The sequence below is a fragment of the Podarcis gaigeae genome (genome assembly GCF_964106915.1).
Source record: "Podarcis gaigeae genome assembly, chromosome: 7".
Taxonomy (NCBI): Eukaryota; Metazoa; Chordata; class Lepidosauria; order Squamata; family Lacertidae; genus Podarcis; species Podarcis gaigeae.
In genome coordinates this window covers 75,564,606-75,585,480 of record NC_139683.1, presented here as the reverse complement: position 1 = coordinate 75,585,480, position 20,875 = coordinate 75,564,606, and the positions used below count along the sequence as shown (strand labels likewise).

Here is a 20,875-nt window from a genome sequence, read left to right as displayed (position 1 = left end):
CCTATAGGACGCACTTTTCCCCCTCAAAAAATGAAGGGGAAATGTGTGTGTGTCCTATGGGGCGAATGCAGGCTTTCGCTGAAGCCTGGAGAGCGAGAGGGGTCGGTGCGCACAGACCCCTCTCGCTCTCCAGGCTTCACGGACCTCTCCACAAGCAGCGGGAGCGCTCCCGCTGTTTGCGGAGAGGTGCCTGCATGCCGAAGCCTGCGCGCGCTGAGCTCAGCGCGTCCAGGCTTCGCGGACCTCTCCGCAAGCGGCGGGAGCGCTCCCGCTGCTTGCGGAGAGTTGCCTGCATGCCAAAGCCTGCGCCCGCTGAGCTCAGCGCGTCCAGGCTTCGCGGACCTCTCCGCAAGCGGCGGGAGCGCTCCCGCTGCTTGCGGAGAGTTGCCTGCATGCCAAAGCCTGCGCCCGCTGAGCTCAGCGCGTCCAGGCTTCGCGGACCTCTCCGCAAGCGGCGGGAGCCAGCCCTGGGCTCCCACGGCTTGCAGAGAGCTGCCCGTTTGGGGACTGGGGTCGGGGGAAGCTTGGGCCTCCCCCGCCCCAGCCCCGCGCCTGGGGGGGGAAAAAATAATTTTTTCCCCTTTATTTCCCCCCAAAAAAACTAGGTGCGCCTTATGGGACGGTGCGTCCTATAGGGCGAAAAATACGGTACCTCCTTTTTCAAACCCATGCCGGATCCACCAATACCTGTCAAGCTGGCCATGGAGAGTGTGAAAGAAGGGGTCAGGGCCACTGAAGAGCACGACCGTGCCGCAAATATGGTGGCACCCAAACATGAACAACTGAGAGAAGCTGACGGTTTGCCCCCAGTGAGAATGAATGAAACTACACATTCTGGGGAAGAATAACTCAGACCTCTTACAATGATGTTTCCAGAAATACCACACAAGAAACAATTCAGCTTTAACAGAGATCAAAGAACAGGACTCTGCATTTCTGCCTTGTAGAATTATCTGAAGTAATAAAGGAGCACCTAAGTTGTGCTTTCAAGGCATCTGCAAGAAAAAGGTTTCTTATTTTAGGCAGACTCTGTTGACACAAGTGCTACCAGGAGCACAAAACACATGGAGAAGTGTTCATAAGCTGCTGTTCCCTGCATCACCCTATTCAAATGAAACAGCTCAGGCTGACCTGTGTTATTCCTATGGCAGCCCGAGACACCACTGTCCTGATAACCTTAGGTGGGTTATCCCATGCTTTGTCTGGAGTTCTACTTATGAGGTTAGCTATGGGCCGGTACCATCTCCTGACATGGAACAGTATGCTCTTATTAGCAGGCCTAATTTTGACTCAAATGCAAATCTAGATTAGACCTTCAGCTATAAAACAGGGGGATCTGTGGTCTTCCAGCTGCTGTTAGACTCTTAACTCCTCTAATCCCTGACCATCACCTATGCTGTCTGGTCCTGATGGGGGTTGGAGTCCAACAACATCTTTTAAACAACATAGGGGATAGGATTGAGTCCTGTGGAACCCCTCATTGAAGATCCCAAGGGGATGAAAAGCACTGCCCAAGTAACACCCTCTGGGAGCAACCATCCAAAGTAGGACTGGAACCACTGCAAAGTAGTGCCACCCACACTTAGTTCTGAGAGTCGCTCCAGAAGGATAAAATGGTTGATGGTATCAAAAGCCGCTGAGAGGTCAAGAAGAATTGACACGGACAGGTTTCCCTTGTCTCTCTCTCGACAGAGGTCATCATACAGGACGACCAAAGCAATTTCTGTGCCAAAACCGGGCCTATACCTATTGAAATGGATCCAGAAAATCAGTTTCTTTCCAAAGCACCTGGATCTGCTCTGCAACCACATGCTCCAGAACCTTGCTCAGGAAAGGTAAGTGGTATAGGATTGCAGCCATAGACCACACTCCTCAAAGCACTCTGGATAAATGGGGTAGCATAGTCTAGAGTCCAGGAAAAATGTCAAAATGCTGCCAGCTTTCCAAGGGGGAAATACTGCTTTTTCAGTGGAAATGTAGTAGCTAAGGCCGCAGAAAAATCTTTTCACAAATATATTTAGAAGGCTAATGCATAAATGTGTTAGCTATTCATGCTTAGGACACTTCTGAATTGATTTTTACAAGGTAGTTAACTGTACATTGGTGTCAAGGAGAAACAAATAAATGACATTTAGCACTGATTTACAATAATTTGAATACTGGAGTTAACGGTTTTATCAATTCATACCAGTCACTTAGTCGTACATAAATATATTACAGGTCTTTTATAGCCTGTGCAGGGACAGCTTAATAGAAAGGCACAAAGCACATTCTAGTGGATTTGCATTTCTTAATCCTCATGCAGGCTTTGTCTCTTGTTTCCATAGCAATGAGTAGATCTATATTCCAATCACGCTGCCTGCTGGGCTTGCTGTCTCCATCAGGAAAACGGAGCCAGTTACTTAGTACGTGTGCGTTTTAGGGAATGATGTGGCATGGCAAACTCTAAAATAAAGAGTCGGATTCATTGGATATTTGAATGGGGATGTATCAATGGAGGAACTTTGCGTGTGTGCATTTCTTCAGAACGCCGACTCATAATTTCAGAAGAAATTAGATACCACACTAGGTGAACATTGTTTTATTGGCATAGCTCTCGGCAGCCGGAATTTGTCTAGCATGCTTACTACAAATGAGAAATTAATAGATTTTCTATCGCTCTCTCCAAGAAAACAGGGCTGCATTCTCCAGTGCATTTTTTCTTCTCGATCGTACAAGCTGCTTCCGTATGTTCTAATATGGTTGGTGGTGATTTATATGTAAATAATTTTAACAGACTTGTTGCTTCTGCAACCATGCAGCTCTGTACACTGAAACAATGAATTCTACGTATCATTTTTTCCCCTTTACCAGAAGTCACGGGAAGGAGGTCCAATAGTCTGTATTTTTGATTACCTGTTTAGATTTCTATACTAATTCCGTTTACCAAAGCTTAAGTAAATACTGGATGAGCATTCCTGACAAGCTTTATGGTATAGAACAGAATATGTGAATATTCTTTGAATTTGAAAGGACCCATTTACCATTCTAATGTAGCTGTGCTATGCAGTGTTTTGTCTCCTTCCTCAGTGCCTTATATTTTTTATACTGGATCCATGAAAGTTGGATCCAGTATAATATATACTCGATCCATGAAAGTTGCAAACTTTCATCCTAGCCCACTGGCAGAAACCACTGGAGTAATTTCCACTGATTTCAGAAGAAATTACGCTAGGGTGTGTTGCGCACATCACTGATGCTGCAAACCTTACCTGGGAGTAAGTCCCGTTGAACACAATAGGACTTTCTTCCAGTAAAACATGAATAGGCTGCTAAACACACTTACTAGGGAGTATATCTCATTGAACTAAATGGAACTTGCTTCTGAGCAAACAAAGCACTTTTGAGCCTCTCATATTGTTGCTGTGGATATGTGTGAAAATTAGTGCAGGAGAGAGGGGGAAATGCCATTTAAAATTCAATATACATTCTAGGCAATTTTACATTCACATTACAGATGAAGGAAATGCAAGTGTTTTTGGTGCCATGCATGAAACCATGCTTTAGTGTAATATATATCAGCAATGAAACAGGTGCCTTAGACAAAATTCTTAGTACAAATTACTTTTATCAACTTCAGGTTAATTAAATTCATTTGTATAGAATTCCTGCTCTTCAATTTGCAGGCACAGTTTTGTGCTGTACTTTTCATAATGAACCAAAACCAACAATACATTACCATATATGTACATTTTCTAAAAATATTTTGAAAAACAAGATTTTGGCTTGTATCTTTATGCTGAAGTGTTTGAAATTGTTTAGCCAATGTCATGTGGCAATAGATCTGCCTATTCTGAGCAATTTTTCAGATTGGCATATACGTTGTGGACGGCTTCACTTTCATTTCTGAATATTCTTCAATAAAATATGCAAAGTTTAATGCCCCATTATTTTAACTTTTAAAAAAATCATTAAAAGTATGTCCTGCTATACAGTCATTTAACTAGCAGAGGGCGCTACAGAACTACAAATACAAACCCCACGCCAATAAAAAAAAATCTGTTTAGCAGCATGCTAAACGCACGGACTGCTTGCTCTGTGATAGAAAAAAACACACAAAATCGTTGCCTTCACGTTGCTCACTGAAGGAGGGGGCGGTCGCCAGCTTGCAGAATATTTGGAGACAATTTGTAGCTAGTTTAATAAGCAGTTGCTTATATCTCAGACATTTCATACACATCTTTCGTGCATGGCGAAGTATCCTGCCTGCCCTTACAACACGTCCATACTCCAGTTCCTAAGCATCCTTTTCCCACATTCTTTCGAGTAGGGTTGCCTCCATGCTTTCGAGATTAAAACGCAGCCCTCTCTCCGTTGTCTCACAACCGTCCCATCACCAGAGGAAGGTTTTCCTCGATGTCCCAAGCAGGTGGCACTTTTAAAGGCAAGCATTCCGGCCCTCCTGCAACCCAACGCAGCACGCCGCGCACCCCTGCGCGGAAGCCTCCCCGGGGTGGTCCTCTCCTCATCCCGTCGCCATCCGCGTTTGCCATCCCTTGGCCACAAGCTGCCGTTTCTTCGAGGAAGCCCAGAGCGCGCAGAAGGGAATGGCGCGCGTCTCTCCCATTCCCTATTCAGCCGCGCGGTGCCAGAATGCCAACAACGACGACCGCTTGCGCTCCGCCCCGTGCGTAAAAACCACAACAATATTAGTAATAATGTAAAGAAGCAGGGGAAGCGAAGTACAAATCACCTCTGAAGGCTTGCAAGATCTCTTAGGAAAGGAGTCAGAATCCACCAGCACAGAGATCTGCCCTTGCTGTTCCTCCCCACCGCGGGATCCATCCCTTCACGTGGGGGTTGGAAGCTGGATGGGTATGTTTACGCGCCTTCCAAAAAAACAAGACTCCGTCTTGAAACGCGCAAAGCGGATATTTAAAACCTTGGCTCGGGACCGCCCCCTAAGGGCGAAAGGAGGCATCTCTTGAAGCTGATGAGCTTTGGGTGAAATAATTGGGGGGGGGGGGAGAGAAGAAAAAAAAAAAAGGTAAGGAGGGAGGGGTGGGTGGGTGCGCGCGCGCGGCGGGGGTGAGGAGAGAGAGGAACCAAACCCGGTGCGCGTGTCTGTGCGCGCGTGCGTGCGTGTGCATGTGTGGCTTTTGAACTGCCCACAGACTGTCACCGAGAGAAGCGGGAGGGAGGGGGAGAAATGCAGCGGCAGCAGTAGCGGCGGCGCCGGCGTTACTCCAAGCAGCCACAGCTCCAGCCACTACACTCCCAGCCAGCGAGCGAGGGAGATCTCCGGCGAGACTCAGCGGGCGCCAGGGCGAGCCGGGACCCCGCTCTCTCTCTCTTTGTGACCCCAGCCTCGCAGCCGCGCCAAAGGGGACAGAGGAGCAAAGGAACGAGGTAAGAGCCATCCGAGAGGCTGGAGACCATTTGGATTTTCTTGTTTCCCCCCTCTGTTTTTTTTTTTTTTCTTACGCGGCAGCCAGCTGGTCGATCCGGTTCTTATTGCTGTTGAAACAAACGCCCCCGCCTCCAAAAATGAAAACCGCTTGTTCTCTCGAAATATTTAATGTGTGTGTTGGGAGATTTTCATATATATATATATATAAAATATAAAAGAGGGAGAAGCAAGATCTAGGTAGCGCACATGCCTTGGCGATGGGTTTCTATGAAAGGGAGAAATTTTAAGTCAGTGCCTATGTCTTGAAATCTTTGCATGGAGACCTCCAGGGGCTGGAGAGATGGCATGATGGAGAAAGGGATGGATGTGGGGAATGGGGTGGAGGGCTTGGGGTTGCTTTTCTTTCTAATTTTTTTCACAGCCACCACTTTTTTTTTGGAGGGGATGTTACAGATTTCTTTTCCCATCTTTTTAATATATATATCTATATGTACAGTATATATAAATAAATAAATATAGACTGCATAGCATGGATATCTCGAAGAAGGCATATTGGGGAGGGGGCATACATCCATGTTAAGATCATGCAGGGGAGGGGGGAGAGGAAGGAGGGGGGAAGAGCGTAAAAGCGAGATAACATGGCATGAGAGCCTCAGCTTGGGCTTGAAAGGATGGTTTTTCGCAGTTATATTACCTGTGGAGCACTTTGGAGAAAACTCCTAAACGGTCTGTGCGTGTGTATTTTGGCTAAACGTGTCCCCCCCCTCCTTCTTTCTTTTTAAATCACCCCTTCAATCTTCTCTTAGCAGAGGGCAGGCGAGATGTAAAGTGGACGCCTGCCAATTTTTTATTTTAAAACCATCCTGGGGTGTTACACTGTGCGATTGTTCTTGCTTAGGCGATCCTGAAGAAAAGAGCTTCTGGTTTTATTATTGGTCGCGAGTGTGGGGTGAAAAAGAAAGACAGGCGAGGAGGGGGTGGGGTGGGGTGGGGGGCTAGGATAGCAGTGGCCACAAACATTTTAATCTCCCACCCTGCCTGCAAGACCAGAAGCGTTTGTGTCTTAGTTTGGGGATTTTTTTTTGCTTTAATGCAAAGATCCACATCATCTCTGTGGAGTTTAGGAATACTGCATGGATCCCCGTGGCTTCGTCCTCTCCGCCATGAATATGCATAGCAAGCCCCCTCCCGGCTTCCTCTCCCCACCCCCAAGCAAATGTGGTTCCTTGTAAATCAGAGATCCTGCAGTTTCTCTCCGTTCTCCACCCCTCTGCTGCGTTAGGCACCGAATCATGGCACATGAAAACGAGCGCATCTTAGTGGCTCCCGGAGATGAGGCTCCCGGGTACCACGCTTTCTTTTTGGGGGGGATGCCTTTTCAAGTAGCCGTCCCCGAGGCCAGCGCATTCACACGTCGTCTACGACACCGGGTCGGTGTTGGGTGAGAAAACCTCCCAGCTGGGCTCCTCTTTTGGCGATACTGCAGGGAAAATGAATGAAACTCTCTTGTAATTACCTATTCCTTTGTCTTCGCCTCGCGCATGCGTAGCAGAGCAGGGTGGGGAAGACGGACGAGGCAAGTCTCTCTCCATCGTTAGTCAGGCACTTATCAGAATTGGCAGAACAAAGGCAGGCATCTTGAGATAAGGATCTCCACAAACCTGTAGGACAGCATTGGAGGGAATCCTTTTTTTTTTTGCCAGCAGATCCATCTTGCATAAGGACCTTGTTAAATGCTCCAGTGGATTTAAAGGGGCAGAGGGAGAGGGAGATTGTAGACTCAGCATCAATTTTACAAGCCCATGTGAATTAAATTCTGCTTAATATTAAGCGTTGGTGATCTCTGTTCGCGGTTAAGATTGTGCATCAGTCCACCCATACTATCACAACTCCTTTTCCAATGTAGCAGTGAAAAAATTGCTTCTAATCTAGATGAATATGGGGGTGGAGGGGGGAAGGGTAAAGAAATGGCCATGCTGGGGTGTAGGCTCTGGAAAATCGTCACTGTCTAGTATCTTGCAAAATGGCCTTCAAAGAACTGTGCTGAGGAATAGGGGCAACCATTTCAATGCGTTTTCCCCCACCCTGTCTATTATCTGCTAGGCTGGCCATCTTTTCTGCAAACATTTTGGGGGTACCAAATGAAGTACACTAATGAGGCCGATCCATTAGAAGAGGACAATTAGGCAACTTCCGTGTACCTAGTTCAATTAAAGTCCGTGTTTAATGATACTGTGAAGAATCTGTCGCTATAGGAAGCACCCCGGCTGACACTGTCTGCCAAATTCCTCCACCTAGAGGGAGACACACTCCTCCTCTCTTGCATTTTTTCCTATACAGTCCTGGGTTTTTTCCCCATTTAGTTCTCTTCTTTCCAACCTTCTCTCCATTCATTTCAAGAAATGGGATTTACCAAGATGTACTGTACAGTGGATACAGATGCCCATTCCCCCCCACCCCCACATCTGCAATTGAAGTGTGGCAAAACCCTCCACAGGCAGCATTTTGGCAGGATAATACGGATGAATTAGTTTAGTAGTGAGCCCACACTCAGATTTTGGTTCCTGGTGGAAACCTTGGCATCATACTCGAATTCTTCCATTTATAAGAGCTGGGGGAAGGATCTGCAGAAGCACCATTTGCTTAGACACAGCTGTTTGGGAGGTACAAACATCTACGCACAATGTGGGAATTGAGACGACAAGTTTACCATGCTCCTATGTGTGTTAACATTGTCTTCTTCACATGGAAGGCTGATGCAAATGACCAGGCTCAACCTTTGCTAGTTAGTCTAGAGGAAACCACAGTGATGAACTGGTTGGATTTGCAGCTTTACCCAGGCACAGATCTAATCAAGAATTTGCCAACACACAGGAGCTGTCACATCTGAATTTCTACTTCTAGACCCAACTATCTATCTATCTATCTATCTATCTATCTATCTATCTATCTATCTATGTATTAGAACTGTCGATCCAGCCAAACACAGGATTTTGAGATATCTTGGAATGCTGATTGGGTAATGTCTGTCCACAGGCCTCAGAGTCAGTCCATCAACAGTTTATTGCCTTGCCCACAGGACATAAAAAACAACAAGTGACAGAATATATCTGAGAACCACAGTCTCAGAGTGGGGGAAGAGGGGAGGGGACTTTGCTAAAGGCTGGCACAAGATTCCCAGATTTATTACAGTGCAAACAGTAGCATGGTATATTTTAACAACAGCTGTAGTAGTATATGCACACACACACAAAAACACACATATGTGTATATATATATATACATACAGTACATACATACATATATATACGTACACATACACATCTTACTGCAGGTTAATCAGTTACCTAAACAAACAAACAGCAGTAAAAATGCACAGAACCCAAATCCTCAAAGCAAAAGGATTTGTGCTTTTGGAATGCCTAGTGTATTGACCCAATAACTGATCAATAGTTGGTCAGACATATAGAATGTGGGTAGGATTATTTCCCTTTGTTTTACTGAGCAGCACAGCTGGTTTGGAGAAGAAAACAGAAAGTGAAGTTTTAGATGGAGAGGAGGAGCATGAATCGAAGGAAAGAAGTCACCACTACCACTTTTGTCACCTATTAGTGGCTGCATATTAATGGTGAAAGCTGCTTTCCCCAGTCAAGTAAAACTGCTGACAGGAAACCAGCAGCTCCTCACATGTTAACTTGTCAAAACAGCTGATTGGGTAACTCAGGAAATTTGTTAGTGAAATAACTGTTGGGGAAGCACATCACACAACACTGCTCTGCAAAAAAACCCAGATCTGCCAGTCCCCTTGCTGCATGCTGTTTACCAACACTGCCCAAACTTGTCGAATCTTCTGCTTGCAATATTCTTTATAGCCTTTCTTGCTCCCCTCCCCCCATGTATCAAAAGAAAGTAGAAGATAAGAAATATTTCAGCTTTTGTTAAAAAATGAAATATAGCATAGTTCCAAAACTGCACCATGCCCATGTGGTCTGTGAAATCATGGCCATCTGCAAAAATGGCAGCGTAAGTAACTGCAACCAGAAGCTACAAATAAAATTTGTATTTTCTAAAGCATCCTGTATTCATCTGTCTTTCTCGCAATCCCTTGTTGCAGCTGACATTTTGATCTGCTGACCAAGCAATTTGTGTCATCAGTTGTACTTCTAAAAATATCTTTTCCACAGAAAACAGAAGTAGGTTTGTTTTATTAATAAGCAATTGCTGAAACCCACAATATAAAATGGATTCCTCCTCTCGCATCATAAATTCTCTTTACCTTTTTAACTATGTTACTTTTGAGTAAGTGGTTGGTGCTCGCATCCTTAACATAGCAACCAAAAGTATATCTCACTGAAATCAGTGGAACTTGCTTCTACATAATATGTAGGATTGGGTTCAAGTTGACTGATGAAGTTCTATGGTCATTTTTAACAGTTAAGAGCCAGTACTAAACAAGACCTCCTGAGGAACAATTATTGATAAGTGTCATCTGGAGAAGTAACATGGCCCGATCCCATGACTGTTTTGAAGTAAGTTCTACTGAGTTCAAATGAGCTTACTTCCAAGTAAATGTCAGTAGGGCACACTTCCAAGTAATCTTGGACATAAACCCACATAAATCAATGAGATTTGCTTCCAAGTCAGCTTGCTTGGGTATTGGGCTGCTAATTGCCTTATTCTAGTAGACCCTTAATTCTACAGATGTGATTTTGATGTGCAAAATTTCACCGAGTGAGAGCATAGGGCTTTCACTTCTTTGTTTTGAAAAGATTCCTAGCCCACATGGTTTCCAAGAAAAGTGTGTCCAAACCATGTCACCTGAAAGATCAGAAACTAAATGTAGGGAAGGGGTAGAACTTCTGGTTCTCCTAAATCTCTTATTTCCTCATTCCTTTTGCCACCCACACAGCCATGTCTGCACTACTTGTTGGAATGTTGTGGGTAGCAGGAGACAATATATTGATTAAATATTGTCCTTCCTAACTCACGCTAGTGAGTTTATTCATACAGCAGAGTACATTCCCCTCTTTCCACAGCAGGAAGCTAGTTGCAGATTCGTTAGAATCTCTTAAATTCTACTATTCCTGGTAAGACCCCTTTGATTCCCTCCTAAAAGAATAAAAACACAACAGTCTTCTTTTAAAAGTAATAAGTTTACTCACATTCATTTCACAGTTGGAGCCCTGAAGGCAGGCTTTAGCTTAGAGTTACAGAAGAGGGTTTTAGTTCATCCCATATGGGAATTCATCCCACATGTTGCTGGCTGAGAGCCAGCAGTGTAGTCCAAGAGAAGAAACGGCATCAAAAAAGGAAGGTGGCTACGTGACTGGACCTTTTGTGGGGTCTGGAAGGGTCACGCCCACCTTACCTGGTCACATGAAAAGGAAGGATGTTCCAGACCAGGTGTAATAGGAAGTTCAATTGGCTGGACCGACATTCCCTGCATGTCCACTCTAGGCAAACAGGAAATGTTGTATTTGACTGCTTATGTTACATTCCACACTTCTTCCTTGTCCTTTTCCCTCCCATTCCCGACAGAACCTTTGACATTCTGAGACTATGTTCTGTTTTGCAAACAGGATATAGGATGCACATCTCGCAAGTGCCTGTAAAGACAGAGAACATTTGCTTAGCATGCAGAAGCCCCCAGCTTCAAGCCCTTGGTATCCCCAGGTAGGGCTGGGAAGGATCCCAGTCTGAAACCTCGCCAAACTGAACTAGATGGACCAATGGCCTTTACATAGCAGCTTCCTATGTTAGTGGAAACATCTGCATAATTTACCGGGAAGGCAGACTTTGGGTTTCTTGGCATGGGAGAGCATGGGGCTGGGTTGCTAGAAATGAATGAGCTCCCAAGGCACCAGCAGGAACAGGAAGAAGAGGAATCTGAGGCCATCGACTAGAGCAGGGCCAGGATTTTCGGCCCAGCTTTTTTCAGCAATTTAGAGTGGAAATGAAAAGAAATCACTCAAAAACCAGAAGTGGTGCAGGAGACTTTATCTAGTGTGTGTGGTGGTGGTGGTGGTGGTGGTTGTGGGGAAGGGCTTGGTTTGCCTTACATAAATGAGGTGGTGGTTTGTTTGTTTGTTTGTTTGTTTGTTTGTTTGTTTGTTTTTAAAAAATTGGGGGTGGAAATCACCTGGCTGCCCATCGTCTCTGCAAGGTGTGCCAGGATCTTCCGGTCCTGTTTTCTGTTGGAGGCAGGCCAAAAGGCCAAGGGGAACTCCTGGACGCCACTAGCAGAGGAACCGCAGCAGAATGGGGAGGTTCTTAGGTGCTTCACACTTGCTCTGGGACTTGTTCAAAAACAGGATTTAATTAGGGAAATCCAGCCCTTCCTTCTCCCATGAAAACTTGGAGGTCTTTTCTGTTGTTCCCCAGAAACGAGAGGAAGTATATTCTCCCTTTTCAGGGGTTGCAGCTGAGGGGAGGATAAATGATCCTCCTAAAAAGGAGCAGTGAAATTTGTCTCGGTGGAGGAACAGCCCCTGGTAGGAGAAGCTAGGAAGAGGTTGGAGCAGAGGTCAAGTGTGGGTGTGTTGGCTACTGAAAATAAGGAAGCAAGCAGTGGCAAGGAGAGAAGCTGAGGGAAGAGTTGTAAAGAGAAGGCCCGAGAAGTTCAGAGTAGACAAAATGGAGAAGGCACACAGAATCTCTTGCTAGTGGTGCTACAGCCAAGTGTAGACGTTGGGAAGAGGTGGAAAGGATACAGACAGGTGTGGGGAACATTTCGCCTTACACATGTTGCTGAGATACAACTCCCATCATCCTTGGCTGTTGGCTATGCTTGGTGGGCCAATGAGAGTTGCAGTTCATCAGCATCTATAGGACCAAAGGTTCCCAGGTGTGGATGCTGCTGGGGGTGGCAAAATGGAAGGGAGACCCACAGAGTGGCATGGGCGCAATTCAGAGCCTGAGGTGAGTCTAACCAGTGCCAGAGTTTGCCTGCTGAATCAATAAATGGAGTAGTGTATGGAGCCTTGCAATACTGAGTTGTCTGTAGCTAACATAGAGATAAGCCTGCCTGTAGCTAACATAGAGATCAGCCCTGATTATAGGCTTTAGGTAGTGCTAGTGAATTTTAACTGACCCATGAGATGCTTGAAGCCTGGCTAATACTTGTATATGACTATGAGCTAATTTATCTAGTCCTTTACCTAACTAGTGAATTATTATTATTAATAATAATAATAATGATAATTTATTTATATCCTGCCCTCCCCAGCCAAAGCTGGGCTCAGAGCGGCTAACTACAGTAAAATAATACAGCATTCTAAAATCAATTCATTATAAAATCAGTTCAAATCAAATTAATGGCAACCATTGGGCTAGAGTTCTGTGAAGAATTACCAAAGGAGGGGGTCAGGCTGTGCCTTAGAACAGCTCTGTCTTGCAGGCCCTGCGGAAAGATGTCAAGTCCCGCAGGGCCCTTGTCTCTTGTGACAGAGCATTCCACCAGATCGGGGCCACAGCCGAAAAAGCCCTGGCTCTGGTCGAGGCCGGCTTAACCTCTCTGTGGCCCGGGACCTCCATGGTGTTTTTGTTTGAAGACCGTAAGGTCCTCCGTGGGACATACCAGGAGAGGCGGTCCCGTATGTACGAGGGTCCTAGGCCGTATCTGGAAGCGGTGCAGGTGGTTTTTTGTTCTCGGCAAGGAACAATTTCCAGGGCCCACGCTTTGTCTAAATAGCAATAACATGAAATAACAATTACAGATAGGTAGCCGTGTTGGTCTGCCATAGTCAAAACAAAAAAAATTCCTTCCAGTAGCACCTTAAAGACCAACTAAGTTAGTTCTTGGTATGAGCTTTTGTGTGCATGCACACTTCTTCAGATACATGAAATAACAGTACAGTGCTACTGGGCATGTGCAGAGTTCCTTTGTCCTGTCACTGAGTAATAGCGCTAGGTAGCTTACACACACTTACACAGGGCTTGATGCATTTAGAAGTTCCTCTTGAGCATGGCCTTATATTTCAAACCTCCCCACCTTGATCTTCAACCAGTAACAGAATGACTAAAGTGGTCCTCTTCCCCCTAATCCCCATCAGGACAAGAGGCCTACATTACTGCAACCAGGAAATAGGGAAAATAAGCCTCGCCTTGAGGTTGGAGCATATTGCAGGTGCCATGGGGAAAACTGACATCTGGTCCTCCCCTTTCTGTATCATTTATAGCATAGACCATCACCATAGTGGAGCCTCACCAATAGTAGCTGCCAGAGTATGAAGACAGTGGCACTCCATGCAGTAAATGCCTATGTACGCCACAGCACAAAGACTGGGTGAGAAGTCATCATCATCATATTTATAGCCCGCCCATCTGGCTGGGTTTCCTCAGCTGCTCTGGGCGACTCCCAGCAGAATATTAAAAACAACGATAAAGTATCAAACATTAAACACTTCCCTAAACAGGGCTGCCTTCAGATGTCTTCTAAAAGTCAGATAGTTGTTTATTTCCTTGAAATCTGCTGGGAGGGCATTCCACAGGGCGTGCACCACTACCGTGAAGGCCCTCTGCCTGGTTCCCTGTAACCTCACATCTCACAATGAAGGAACTGCCAGAAAGCCCTTGAACCTGGACCTCAGTGTCCCGGCTAAATGATGGGGGTGGAGACACTCCTTCAGGTATACTGGGCTGAGGCCATTTAGGGCTTTAAAGGTCAGCACCAACATGTTGAACTGTGCTTGGAAACGTACTGGGAGCCAATGTAGGTCTTTCAGGACTGGTGTTACATGGTTTTGGCGGCCACTCCCAGTCACCAGTCTAGCTGCCGCATTCTGGATTAATTCGCATGTCTTCTACCCCTCATTTAAGAGATAGATGCATGGACCCCTGACCAGTGTGCATAGCCTCCAACACATCCCACTGGAAAACCAGGACGGCCATCTTCTGTGCACGTCATGTGAGAACGCCCTCCCCAAAAAACTGGATATCCGGGACAGTTGACTGGTATGGTGTGTTGGGCTGGATATTATGGCTAGAGCCTAGGTGGTTCTGGAACTGTGACTCTATGTTGACCTGATACTTCATAGAGACCAAACTTCCACGTTGGCTTTTCTTAAGTTAGCTTGGTTACCTGTATTGCTCCTCTGCATGTGGCAAAATGTCCACTCACAGTCCAGAAGAATATTGAGGGAAGCCAGAATTGAGCAGAACAGTAAGGGTAAGATAATGGTGTTGGAGAAGGAGTTGATTTAGATAAATGGTTTTTTTTTAGTGACAGGAAACAGCCTCCTCACTGGTTCTGGAGAATGGTTCCGCAGACTCCATCCCAAGCCACGAATCTCTTTTTAAATTTATTTATTTATTTATTTATTTATTTGGTTTTTCAAATTAAAATTTTACAGAGATATATCAAGCATAAATAATAAAAACAAGATTCTAAGGAATCTCCTGGACTTCCTATTAATCCTTTCCTCCCGCATCTTTTAGGATGATCCAAATCTTTTACATCTCCATTGTATCCAGAATTTACCCTTAACTACAAGTAGTATTCCAATCCTACTAACGATTTTAACTGTTTACAATGGTCTTTAAGATAAGTTCTATGTTTCCCCCATTCCTTATTAACATTTTGGTCTTCCTAATTTCTGATTCTTTCTGTCATTTTAGCCATTTTGGCATAGTCCAGCCTTTCTCAACCTTTGGGTCCCCAGATGTTGTTGAACTTCAACTCCCATCACCCCTAGCTAGCTAGGCCAGAGCTCAGGGATGATGGGAGTTGTAGTCCAACAACATCTGGGGACCCGCAGGTTGAGAACCGCTGGATAGTCCATCAACTTCATCTGCCATTCGTCTCTGGTAAGAACTTCATCTTCTTTCCATCTCTGGGCCAATAACATTCGTGTAGCTGTCTGCCCAAGAATCTCACCGGGTGGCTGTGGCAGTAATCATAATGTAGAGTCTACAAAGTGTCTTGAAAATGTAGGCATTGTACAAGGATGATGTTAAAAGCAAGCCCCACCTGCAGACTTGCAGTGTAAAGAGGTTGCTGGTGTTCTTACAGTTACAAGGCAAAAGCAGAAAATAATTATAAAGCACATTGTATACCGTGTTAGAAACTGAGATATGGAAACTAGAAGCTAAATGGCACCTTAAACCTCGGTTATGGGTGCAACAACAGAATGTCTAGGCATGCTTTTTTAATAACAAGAATACAAAGCGGAACATCAATGAACTGCAGCTAAAATATTATGTTCATTTTTAACATGGTAATAGTCCTTCCCTTGCCCACACCCCTAATATTTTTAAGAGGGTCTCTTCTCCAGTCTTCAGAGAGCAGCTGGAAGTGGGGAGGCAGAAAAAGGTCCTCCTTTCCTTCCACTCTGCAGTTTTAATCTGAAATCTTAGGCACAGTACTGCGCCCAGAGCTCAGAAACCTCTCACGCCAATGGAATTCTCTGTCACAAAATGCCCCTAGAACAATGGGATTTTCCAACACTGTTTTCAAACACTCCCAAAGCTGATTTTCTGCTCTGGAAAGTGAACATTGGTTACACAGGTATGTTTGCAGTTTATAATTACAACCATGGTCAACATAATGTACTATTTGCATGCCGGCAAGCAAGTGTTTCCCAAGCTTCTGACAACCGAGTCACATTTTAGTCTGAATTGAAACTGGAGGCAGTGGCATTCAAATTTCAGCAATCCCCTGTGCGATGCCAAAATTTGGTACCTCCCTTTCTCTTGCCTTCTGTTCTAAGTCATTTTTGCAGCGCCCCCTGCAGCTCCCTCTCGTCTTGGCGCCCAGTGCAGGCAAACTACTCAAACTCCTCTAAATCCACCTTTGTAGGAGGCACACTTCACTCTGAACATTTGCAAAGTTTTACATTGAGAATCTGCAAGCTGAAGGCTTATCTTCCCTTAGCAAACCTGCTCTTTAAAAGCTCACTTGGAACAAATGTCAATCTATGCAAAACCCGAATTGACATTTGCTCCGATTCAGCTCGAGAGAGTGGGTTTTCGTGGGGGAAATTTCAGGGCAAAAGAAAAATTACACTTGGGTGCGGAGCATGAAAGTGCGGACCTTTGTCTGGAAAGAGTGGGCCAAAAAGTAAGCGTGGAAAAGCCCTGAGCCACTGTTCTCGACTGGACCAGGGCGGAGATACAGTGAGCAGCTTCTTCTGAAGTAAGGGCCTTCTTCCCAGTCTCTGCCTTGGTGTGATAAAACGATCCAGTCACAACCAATGTAAAGATGTGGCTGAATTACCTTGCACCAGCAGAACCAATGGGAAAGTGGCCAGGCCAGTGAAAACAGCGAATGATGCGCTGAGGCAGCCATGGGCGGGTACTTGGGGCTGAAAGAAGCCATTAATTTTTTATTTCATGTGGCATGCCAGCAGTTCTCTTGTGGCACACAAATGTAGGAATTGCTGCAGTAGGATTAATTGTTCCTAGCTGCTTTCCATATTCAATTTGCTGCTGTGTGTGTCATCTACTGCACAGCACCTGGAAGTAATGCAAAGCCACTGTTAATGGTGCAAAAAGAAGCACTTAATGGAAAACCATGCGCTAATACAAATCTTTAAACATCCTATGCAGTCAAATCGACAATAGATTTGCACCCTCTTTAAATATCAGGTTCCACCTGACGATGATGAACAATACAAATTGTTTTTTCATAGAGAAATCACATATGATTCGTGTTTTCCTTTTCTCTCTGGTTCTGGCTCCATCTTGTGAAGAAAAAAAGAAAAGTGCCCAAACAGGAAAAACGCTAGAGAAGATGTCTTCCTGCCAGACAACAATCCCTTCTAAAAGATGAATGTTTTGGATTAAGTTGTTGAGCTGAGTCAGGAAACAGAAAATTTGGGAAGTGGGGTAAGGGGGAGAGAAACGGCTGGCCTTCTTCTTGTCAGTCAACGCTAATTGCAGCCAGGCACCAATGAATGAAGTCAAGGAACAAATTCCTAAAAGCATCGGAGATTTGAAAATAGAAACCATATGCAACGTGTAATGGAGGCTTAATGCATTAGGAAGTGGTTTCAAGATACTGTATGAAAAAATGCCTGTGGAGAATGGAAAGCACTCGTACGATGGATCTCTCCCCTGCAGCATTGCAATATCACATGTGCCACATTTTTCTTGCTTTCTGGATCCCGATAGCATCTTGACATCTTATTTAAAGAGAGAGGTGATAGTTTCATTACAATTTGCACCTGTCAAATGAATGAAACAAAGAAGAAAAGAGAAACTTCCCATTTCCACAGTGCCTTTTGCCTTCCAGTTTTTCTGCTTTTTTCAAATACAAAACTTTTCAGTTCTTTCCCCAACATCTCACAAGCTGACACAAGGAATGCTTATCCCTCACCCCCCAATATGTGTGAACAAAAAAATGGTAAACGTTTGTACTTACTGCTATGAATGGTCACAAGCAGGACACATTTAAAGGCATTTTATTTATCTATCCTGTTGAGACAGATGAAATTAAATCTTTCCCACTGAAATCAGTGTAGCTGGAAATTTCTTACTTTTGGCTTGATTATCCGCAGTTCTTAAAAAGATGGAATCCATGCACACTCAGAAAAAGCTCTACAGCAGCCTTTCTCAACCTGTGGTCCCCCAATGTTGTTGAACTACAACTCCCGTCACCCCTAGCTAGCAAGGCCAGAGCTCAGGGATGATGGGAGTTGTAGTCCAACAACGTCTGGGGACCCACAGATTGAGAACTACTGCAGTCTACAGAGACACATGGGTTGTTTCCCCAAGCCTGCAGGGAGTTCGGTGTTACCATCAGCCTGACAAAGACCAACGTCTTGGGTCAGGACATCACCAGCACTCCACACATCAGGATTGGTGACCACACACTTGAGGTAGTAGACAATTTTGTCTCCCTGGGTTCCACCATAACCTGCAGCCTCTCCCTCGATGCTGATCCAGAAGAAGGCAGCTATGGGAATGGCTCACCTCTCCAAAGGAGTATGGGAAAATGTGATGCTAATGTCCAATATCATGTTGAAGGCCTACTAGGCATGTGTGTTTAGCTTTATGGAAATGAGTCTTGGGCAGCTTGCAACCACCAGCAGCGATGCCGCAGCGCCTTCCATCAAGAAGATTTTGGGCATCACATGGCAGGACAGAGCCTCAAACAGAAGTGTGTCCTCTCAATCCCACAATCTCTGCGTGTTTGCACTCCTGTCCCATCAATGTCTATGCTCGCTTGCTCATGTCCGCAGAATGGAAGATGGCAGGATCCCCATGGGCAATTTGCTTCGGGCATGTTGGCAGACCAACTCCACATTACAAAGATTTCAGCAAATGTGACACGAAGGCTGGCAGCATCAATCCAACCCTGTGGGAATCCCTTGCAGATGACCACAGTGCCTGGAGACAGATGGCCAGGTCCTGTATCCACAGCAGTGACCAGAGGAGGAAAGACCGCTGGAAGGAACGCAGAGAGAAGAAACACGATGGTGCATCTGCAGCAGCACAACCGGACATCTTCACCTGCCCCAGCTGCAACAAAACATGTCTCTCCCATATCAGTCTCTACAACCGCAGCAGGCACTGCAACCTTCCAACAGTTTGACTTCACTCCCAAAGGCACAAATGGATGCCCACAACAAGCACTTGGAAGGAAGCTGTATTATGGAGGGCGTTTCTTCTTTATGCAAAGACAGATAACACATTCTTAAATATTGCATGGGCCCCATGGCTTTCTCTCTGCCAACTAATATTCTTGGGCAATCCCTCCCTCATGCCCCACTCCCAAGCAAATGTGGCTTATTGTAAATCTTAGATCCTGCAGTTTAGCTTCACTCTCCACCCCTTGCTTATACAGTGGTACCTCTGGTTATGTACTTAATTTGTTCCGGAGGTCTGTTCTTAACCTGAAACTGTTCTTAACCTGAAGCACCACTTTAGCTAATGAGGCCTCCCGTTGCTGCCGCGCTGCCGCTGTGTGATTTCTGTTCTCATCCTGAAGCAAAGTTCTTAACCCAAGGTAATATTTCTGGGTTAGTGGAGTCTGTAACCTGAAGCGTATGTAACCTGAAGTGTATGTAACCCGAGGTACCACTGTATTCGCAAAATTGCTACAGATCTCTCTCCCTCTCTCCCTGTGTGTGTGCACACTAAAATCTGTGCCTTTGTTTCTAGTTACATACAGCACATGGATAGCAGGTGAAATTAGGCTCTGTTGGTTAAACTGGGCGATGAGAGGGGAGAGACAAGGATTTAGGAGGAGTTTGCTGTTCCTAACTGTGAGGTGTGCAATGCTGGCTTTTGGTGACTGTATTGCAAAGGGGTTCTCATTTTGCAATCAGAAAACGCTTATGGTGCAGTAAAAATCAGGCACCCACAGAAGAATCTGCTTGACCTCATGGAATATACTGGACGGTATATAGCTGTGATCAAAAAATGGGAAGATGCCGGAATAGGAGAGCTACTGTGTAGTGGCTAGAATGCTGGGAAATAAAACTTGCAATGCAAGCCCCAGTGCAACCATTTATTTTAAAAGCCCAAGGAACAAAATTTTACTTCCTCTCTTAAGAAGCATATTCCTTTGCATGACTCATTAATTAATTGACTGTTGGTTATACTGAGGCATGCAACAAGAAAAAAGTAATATAGCTTCTGTTCCTTCTATCCTGGTCTTCTGAGAACTAGGCACAAAAAATCAATTTTGGATCTGGAAGCATGTATGGAGTTCAGTGTACTTTATATGGTGGGGGGGGGAATCTACATTTTATACTCCTGTATAGAGGAAAGAAGGCGTATGCAAATTATAATTATTTGCATGCATGCACTTAATTAGTTGCAAGGTGGTATTTTGAGTGCAAAAGTCAAGTTGTCACCTAATTTAGATTTGGGGGGAATGCCCTGATACAGTCAAATGCAAAGAGGAAGGAAGGAGAAGCAGCAAAGGCAAAGCAGAGACTTGGTGTATTTTTTTTTAACAATGTTGTGTTTGCAGATCTGGGTTTCCAACCACTGTGCACTCAGCAGGGACCCAGGGCTAGTCCTGGCTCTGTGCTGAAAACATCTATCTGGCACATGGGTTTACAAACAAACGGTTTTTCCTGTTGACATTTTTATGTGTAGCTGTACATTTTTGACATGCCATGTGTGTTCTACCTCCTGGGAGAAATTCATATCGGATCTAGACAGTCTGCCCAGAGCTCCTTGTGTCTTTTGAACCATTTCTTCACAGTGACCATGTGTTTTTCCGTGTCCTCTTCAAAAAGCCACAATGCCTTGAGAAAGAAAACAGCAAGAGTTCTCCACAGAATGTTGTAGCAGATGCCAGATTCCCTGCTGCCCAGTTGGCCAAACTACACACATCCTGACTGTGTGTGTGCGCCACAGCACTAGTTGTTTTCCCATGCTTTTACACAAGGCTCAACAACGACACCGGAGTGTATAAATATACGGAAATCATGAGGAGGCTTCATGCTGTGTCCCTTCAGGTGACTGATGACAGGAGAGGATTTGGCAATGTGCCCTTCTCCTGACAAGCTGCTGGCCCTTCTCCTGCCAAGTCTA

The 20,875-nt window shown here is 45.1% G+C and overlaps 2 protein-coding genes across 3 annotated transcripts in view; one reads left to right on the top strand and one right to left on the bottom strand.

The window, feature by feature from the left end:
* LOC310848329 (dynein axonemal heavy chain 3-like) overlaps window positions 1–20,875 on the bottom strand; it is a 622,604-nt gene that overhangs the window by 16,642 nt on the left and 585,087 nt on the right. The window lies entirely within an intron of this gene.
* Window positions 5,029–20,875, top strand: part of BASP1 (brain abundant membrane attached signal protein 1) — a 79,273-nt gene continuing 63,426 nt past the window's right edge. The window contains exon 1 of the mRNA XM_083747437.1: window positions 5,029–5,388. The gene's annotated coding sequence lies outside the window, so the exon portion shown is untranslated. The remainder of the gene's footprint in view (window positions 5,389–20,875) is intronic.